Raw genomic sequence first — 8,871 nt, 5'->3', positions numbered from 1 at the left:
ATATTATAATTTTGAACTAAAAAAATAATACTTACAAAAACATAAATCATTAACCAAAAATAAATCATTAAAAATAATACCCAGGTGTTAATTTCAAATATACGAAGATGATAAAATAATATTATTTAAAATATACTAACTAAAAAATCTATCTTTCAAGTTTATTGTTAATAAGAGGAATCAGTTAGAACAGTACTTTTCTTACGACCCTGAACTCAGTAGAAAATATTTTATTTGATTTAAAAAAATATGAAAATATGCATAATATGTGCCTTCATAGTATTATTAATAAATTATGCTATACTGTAAAAATATGATTAAATTATTTGGTATTATTTAAAATGATTTTTCATTCACAAAGATATTTAAAAAGTATCTAATATAAACGTATGCTCAAGAAACGTTTTAACTTTATAGATTTTTTTTACCATTCCTTATCGGTTCTCAAGGAAGGCGACGCCCCAGGGTTTTTGACTTTATTTAATGACTGGCCTGCAATGATGACCCATTTTAATTGTTTAATTTCATACATATTTTTCATCATTAAATAATAAGTAACGCACCAATGTTGCCAATAATGTCAACTAAAATGATTACCTCTATTTATGGAAATACAATGATCAGTAATTTAGCAGAAAATGCTCTGTGCATTCCTGTTTATTGTAATAATTACCATTTTAACTACCTTAGCGTTATTTTTTCTCGCTAGAACAGCTTGAAGTGGGTCATTATAAAATGAACTTCAGCCAAAAAGTTATGTGAAGAAAAAATAATAACAAAATTCATGTTTTTAATGTTAACTAACGTGAATGAAAATGATTGTCACATTCTACCTTTAAAAAAAAAAAAAACGAGCAAAATGGAAAAGGTGTAATACTGTGGTATTAGCTGAAGTTCTGCTGGTCTAAGGAAAGGTCTTTATTAATCTCTGTCAAGGCGATTCATCAACTGCCAAGTGGTCATGTTTCTTTTGTTACCAATCTGTTTTTCTTTTTTCATAACAACTTAGTGTCTACTGTAGCAGGGATTAGGTAGTTTAGAAGAAAAGTAAACATTATTTATTTCTCTAAAAAATGTGTATGCAAAAATGTTTTACAATAGGTTTGTCCAAATAAATAGTAGAAGAGATATATAAAAATATGAAGTTTATATTCTTTTGTTTCTTGTTGGTATCTTATTGACATATTAAAAGACTAGAAATATAATAGAATGTAAGCACACGAAATACTTTTTTGGCCGCAATCTTGAATTTTATCAAAAATCATTATAAAAATAGTATAAATTTTAGAGTATCTATTTATAAGAAATTGCATGTTGAAAAATGTTCTTAATAAAATACTAGATTAAAATATTATTTAATTTGTGTAATGGTTTTTAAATGTTATTTACGGCTTACATGCCTTAGATTTGTATGCTATTTTTGTTTTAATAAAATCTTTATGTCTAACTACTTTTCATTTTATTTGTTTTAGGTGAGTAATCAAATTTGGTGTACGCAAGGTATAAGTACTATTTTACTTCCTCATAACGGAAGGTAGGAAATTATAGTATATTTATTTATAACTATGTTTAAGCATGTATATATGTGTATATATAATCTTCAGAATAAAAAAAAAAAAAAACTGGAACTCAACAAATTAAAAAAAAAAGAAATTAAGGGAGTAGAAACCATCCAAGTACAATTGTAAATAATTCATTAAAAAATTATTTTATTCAGTAATTTAATATAAAGGATTCTTCAGAATACTATTTCCTTATGAATTGTTCATTATATATATTTTTTTTACTGTATTTAAAATTTTATATATTCTTTTATACTTTAATTTAAATTTATTTTTATGATTGATGGAAAAAAAGAGAGAAGATTTTGTAGAATTGAAATAATGTGAAAATTGAACATATTTAAAGAGCGATAAATGCTGGGAGAAAAAAAAACTAAAATTTATTAGGGAAGAAATACTAATTAATAAAAAGGAAAAAATAAACTATGTTTAATTTTAGTACATAAGACGTAATCATGTTAGATACACGAAATTATCTATAATTTTATTCTTAGAGAGTTAATTACTTAATTTACGCAAATTAATTTAAGTTTGTAAACTAAGCATTTGAATGTATGTTATAAAAAAATAAAATAAATATATATGGAACATATGGACCGGAAAATTCAAAAGAAATTACCACCTTGATAAACGCTTGTAAACAATTTTGTAAGCTTTGTAGAACTAAATTAGTGAGTTATGGCTCTGGATGGTTTATATGTGTTAGTGTAAAGTGGGAAGTTTTGACAATAATTCAAACAGAGCATCAAGCAAAGTTTGGCTGGAGTTCTCAACTTGCAGTTTATTTAGTGAGCTAGGACAATATTTTTTCAGGTTCGGTTATCCGTTCCTTGATCGATTTGTAAATATTTGTTTAGTTGTTAATTTGTCCTCTCAAGCCCTACAACTTTTACCATTGAATAATTGAGTGATCGAGTACTAGGTGATGTATTTGTCTATGGACATATCTGGCCTTAACCTGTTCGCAACATTAGCCGTATAGGCTTTAATTAGAATTAATTGATTTATGGTGATTATAGCTGAATAATTACCTCATACCTTAATGTAATATTATATTAATAAATTATATGTTATCCGATCTAATATGCTTAACATTATGCTCCAGTGAGCCATGCTTTAATCTGTACTATAACTTAACCTTTCTTCTGTAAAATATTTTCCACTTACGTACGTACTTAAATGACTTAATACAAGTATCTTATATAAATAATATTATATAAATTGTTGATTGATTTTATGGGAATTTTTACCAACTTTTTAAAAAAACTAAATACATAATATAATCCCATGTAAAACACATCCTTTATCAGTTGAAGTACAGCGGAGATTTTCAACATTTTAGCAAATCGTAGTTTTAAAATTCAAATTCGAAATGACGGAAAAAAAATCTCCTTTGTATACCATTTAAGCCACAATGTAAAAATAGAATTGTATAAAAATATGTTGTTTTTTTTTAAATTTTATTTGTAACAATTCTATTTAATACATATATCTAGTTTTACCATTTTAGCATATTTTAGTTTAAAAATTCAAATTCAAAATGATTGAGGAAAAGAATCTCCTTAGTACCACGTTAAACCAAATTGTTTAAAAATAGAACTATTTAAATATTTTTTAAAAATATTATTTATAACAATTATATTTTATACATACATCTATGTATTCAAACTTTTAGCAAATTATAGTTTTTAAATTGATTGAGGAAAAAATCTCTTTAGTATACAACTTTTAAGCCAGACTGTTATTTTATTTTTATTTTATACCAGATCGGCCTGGTGAGCCTTACATGGTTGATATAACCGTTATATTATATATATATTTTTTAACAGTTCATTATGGGGAGGGGAGGGGAGTATAATCTCGTACAAACACCCCTAACTATATACAATGTTCATATTAAAAGAAAAAAATAAAATGAATAGATTAGAATAATGCTTCTTAATAAAAGGGGAAAGTAAAATTAATAATAAAAAATAATGATATTGGTACACTTAAATAAAATAAACAATTGCCCTCTGATAGAAAGAGAAGAAAAGAGAGAAAAAAAATAATGAATAAATAAAATGAGTAATAATAATAAGTAAAATAGAGGTAGTGTGGCTATGAATTAATTTTATATTTATTAAAATTTATAACAGAATGTCCTGCAGCAGTTTGGGCTTCAGTCTTCGGGTTGAGGTTGGGTTTCCCAGGTTATAGGTCACTGCTCCTTTAACTGTCGGCAACTGGGAGTAATCCTCTATTGACTCCATCTGTAATTCGCGATGCAATTGGCTATTTCTTATGAACCAAGCAGCATTAACTGCGATTCTTAGGACTATTTTGAAAAAATTGTAGTTTTTTCCTTTTCGTAAAGACCAGACTGTTAAAAAACTAAAATTGTATAAATATATATTTTTATATTATTTGTAACAATTATATTTTATACATAGTACCGCATAAAGCCACACTGTTAAATATGTATTTTTTTTTCATAATATTTGTAACAATTTTATTTTTTACATGTATCTATATCTTCGACATTTTAGCAAATTGTAGTTTTAAAATTCAAATTCGAAATGATTAAGTAAAAAATCTTCTTAGTGCCGAATTAAACCCACACTGTTAAAAAATAAAACTATATAAATATTATTTGTCACGATTCTATTTTATACATATATCTATATTTTCGACATTTTAGAAAATTATGGTTTTAAAATTCAAATTCGAAATTATTTAATAAAAAAAATCTTCTAAGCATACCACATTTAAGGCACATCTTTTTAAAATTTAATTGTAACAATTCTATTTTATACATAGATCTATATTTTCAACGTTTTAGAAAATATTAGTTTTAAATTCATATTCATAGTGATTAAGGAAAAAAATCTCATTAGTACCACATCGTTTAAAAATAGAACTATATAAAAATAATATTTATTTTAAGTCGAATACTTGGATCACTTTGACCGATTTGAACCATTATTTCAAATGTGCCTTGTCAAATCTAATTACTTTCCTAAACTTGGACTTTAAGTTATTTACCCTAGAATCCTAACTTGGATATAACTCCATATTCTTAATTCTGATCTTGTTTTATTATATATTTTATTTAACTCGTTAATTCAATATCAGTTAACTAGCATTATATTCTTAACCAAATATGAGAACAGTATCTGTGATGGACATACAGACTCGAAATGTGGAAGTGTGGAAAGTGGAACGCCTTGGCTCTGACCTCTAGTATATATTTCCCTGACGAAGCCCTTAGTGGAATCAGTTACTACAAAATTCAAATTATTTATTATATAAATTAAAAAAAAAATACATTCCTAATAAAATAGTTATTTATAAATAAGTCAAGTTAGCAGTTCATTTTCTTTAAAATGGAGATTGATCTTCGACCTGGGAGAACCTTTTTACGCTTTTATTTTTCTCCTTCTTGAGAACTTTTTAGCATACCTTGTTTGATGCCTTCTCTTCCTCCTACTTATTCTGTGAAATTTCACGTTCATTGGTCTGTAAATTATAATGAGCCTATTTCATGAGAAATTCAATACAGGAAGTAACAATTTTTCAGCTCATTTTATTATTAACATTTTAGTGATTTATGTATTTATTTTTTTAAATGGAAACACTATCTTATAATTTTATCAAGTCAAGAGACTTTATCATTCAAGTACGTAATAATACATATGATGATATATATTTTTTGTTTTATGAATCTAAATGCACTAAAAATGTAATCATTAAGGTTTCACGGCCGGTATTTAAATTAAGTTAATCTTCTTGGAGGAGCTGAATTATGTAAGAAATTATGTATTAAGTAATTATGTATTACTTTATTATGTAAAGTAATTATTTATTAAGACACACAAGTAACTTGATTAAAATTGGATTTATTAAATACGTTAGAATTATTTAGAATCATTTTTTATAGCTGCGTCGGTTCCTTTTTGCCTGTTTGAATAAACCAGACAAATGCCACTTTTTATCTTCCTGTCTCGTGATCGAACAAAGCGAATTATTCTTCTTGCAACTATTTATTAATGATGCCATATTTTTTTTTTCGTCCCTGATGTTCAAAAACCGAATTTGTTTTGTTTATGTTAGCATTAGTTTTTTCACTATAAAAGTTGTATATAAATATTTTATGTACCCTTTTGAATGTTAGTTTCGGAAAAGTTTGTTTATTAGAAGCAACTTGCAGCCATTTTATAGGCTCATTAAACAATTTGGTTGAACATTGATATGTGGTACTTAGTTCATTGTGCCAACGTTTCGGCCTAATTCAGGTACTTTGTTCAAGAACAAACTAGATAAAAACAATTAAAGAATGAAAATAAAAACAGGATAACAAGAAATAAAATTGGTTACAAATAATATGAAAAAATAAAAGGAGACAAAAAAAAATTATGAGAATCAGACTAGAAAACAGACGTAAATAGTGTAAAATAAAAATGATCATGAGATGAAGATAAAGATGTGAAAGATTTTGAAAAAAAAATGTAATTAAAAATAACAAAATTATATTGCAAAAATATTATGTTACATAAGCCAAAAAGGGTAATATAACTAACAATAATGTTAATAAACATAATTTAACATATGGTGAGCATAAATTAATATATTTTGTTAGAAAATAAATAAAGGCGAAAATAAAGTGGAAAGAAGGGCGAGAAGATAAGAAAAAGGAAAAAATACTTCATAACTTACCAACAGTTGTTATCCCGTTTTGAGTAAACACCTTACAGCTTCATTTCACAAGTCAGCAAACCACGACTCGCTAGCCTCCATTGATTATAGAGGAAATCGAACTTAATAATGTCTTGGTACTACTATAATTGAAAATATAGAAAGTAAAAAATAAACTTTTAAATAAGAGGCTAGCTTGTACCAAAGATGAATACGGAAGAGGCAGCATACGATACTTTTAATCCCAAGAAGGAGGAAAGAAAGAAAACATAAAAAATATTTTGATTATCTTGAAAGCCTTAAAAAGCTAGCTGGATAAAAAAAGAAACTATTTGAAAAAGTTTGCATTTGATATTCAAGGTATCCTTTGGCTCGAGTTTTTAATATAAACATTAATAAAAATTAATTCAGATATGAATGTCAGATGAGAATTTGGATTATATATAACTTTTTGAGGATATAAAAGCAAGCATATTGATTCTATTAATTAAATTGTTCACTACTCACATATGAATTATAATTATTTATAATGATGTATTGTATGTATAATAAATAGTTAAAAAATGGATTGAAATATATTTAAGGCTCTTGTAAATTTTTGTCAATATCTTTAGAGACGAAATTGGCTCTTTCCTTGAAGTTTGCCAACCACTAATCTAAACCAGAGGTCCTGCTATAATATATCTATTGGAATTATTATTGTAGCTAAAACAAACGTATAGATAAATAAATGGTAATTTTTCAGTTAATCTAAATATTATTAATTACTTAGTAAACAAAAATGTATTGTTTTTAATAGTTAAAATGCTTACTAGTGAATTATATTTGAGTATATTGTTTTAGCAATATTTATTACAATATAAATATGTCTCTTATAAATTATTATTATTTTTAATAATTCATTTATTGTCATTTACAACTGTATACATATATACACATCAAGTAAATTTGCTGTAAGTTATATTATGACATGATACAAACATGTGGAGAATCTATCCATTGAGGAGAAGTTCGTGAGGCCATCTTCTTTTCAGACGCCTAGGAGGATTATTAGGTGGTGAAGGATAAGCCAGGTTAGAAACGAGTTGGTTTGGGTGGTTGGGAAGTTTATCATGGAAGGATTGGTACCTGGTTCTGGCCAAATCGGCAACATATGGGACATTGAGGTCCTGATGGATGATTTGATTTGTGACAAAGTAAGGAGCATTAAGGATTTTGGACTGTAAGGATTGGATTCGAGAGGAATTAGATGGTTTAGTGGAGCCCCATAGCTCAACTCCGTATGTCCAGATACTTATAAATTATAAATTTAAAATAATGGCCTCTTTAATGAGAAAATTGGTTTTACCTTTTAATGTTTGTCTAGCTTTTAAAGTTGCCTAAGTTTGTACAGTTAGATGCTATGCAAAAATGATATTTAATATAGAGTCAATCTCTTTGAACTTCATTTTGTTGAAAGTCAGCTTTTCCAGCTGTTACTATTACTTTGAAGTTGCTATTTATAAAAACCTTGGGGATTGTCTTATAATTATTAAACATTAATAATAATAATAATGTATTGATATTGATAGCAGAAAACAATATATTTTAATACGAATTAACTATAAATAAGATAGAGCTATTCCTGCTTTAAAGAAATTGTTAAATGTGTCAAAGGAAGGGCAATGAAGTGAAGACCTATCGATTAGTCATTACCGAACGTTCTAAGGCGAAGGGAAGAGGTTAGTTGCATTGTTGGAGTAGGGTTTAATGAGATCAACAGCTTGAATGAGCTGAATGAATTTACCTCCCCCCGATGAACCAACTGGGCCTTCATCTTGACAGATTGGGCACCCCCCTTTACAAATTATCCTTTTAAATTAATTCACCCCCGCTATCGGCTAAAACAACTATATCCGATAGATTAGTCACGATTGGCAACATTAATCACTGCCTTGTCCCGTTCATTATTTGACCATCTGCGGAGCCCTAGTCGATTCACCCAGATGGTAGTACCCTCACGTAGCCGTCATGATTGGAGTCCGGTTAAACTTCAACGGAAACCCGTCACGTAGGGGTCGTGTTAGACCTTCATCAGGGATGTGCACATAACTTCCCTTATCTCATAAGGCTCTAGAAATGGCTATCTCTTTCTCCTTCTCAGCGGATCCACTTTATAAGTTTCGAGTATTTTCTCAGAAATATCCACTTGAAGTTTTGAGTGATTCATTTACAAAGTGTTGGTTATTTTAAATAAAAGTGAAGAAGCATAATTAACGCACCCACAAAATAACAATAATAATCAATATACACAACGAAAATTGACCAGATCTGTTTTCCCTAATTTTTTTAATTATTCACAATAATTCAGTTTAATGTTTCAATGGACAGTCTGTAGGACGATTCCAATAAAGAAAGTTACTTCAGTTTACGCTTTCTTAATATTTAATATGGGAATGGTTCGAATATTTGTCCACAATAAACTTGAAATACTAGATTGACTTACATACTGTTTTTTTTTGTTTTTTTTTAAATATTCCCTGTCGCCTTGGGAAGGCTTTCAGGTAAAGAAAACCCTGATTTACAGTTTAAAAAAAGGTTATGATAAAAATAAACCTTTCTGGCGCATAGTTTAGAAAGTATACATTTCTTATAT

Source organism: Halyomorpha halys, unplaced genomic scaffold (genome assembly GCF_000696795.3).
Source record: "Halyomorpha halys isolate HHAL.00 unplaced genomic scaffold, Hhal_1.1 Scaffold840.1, whole genome shotgun sequence".
NCBI lineage: Eukaryota > Metazoa > Arthropoda > Insecta > Hemiptera > Pentatomidae > Halyomorpha > Halyomorpha halys.
This window is presented reverse-complemented; position numbering follows the sequence as displayed.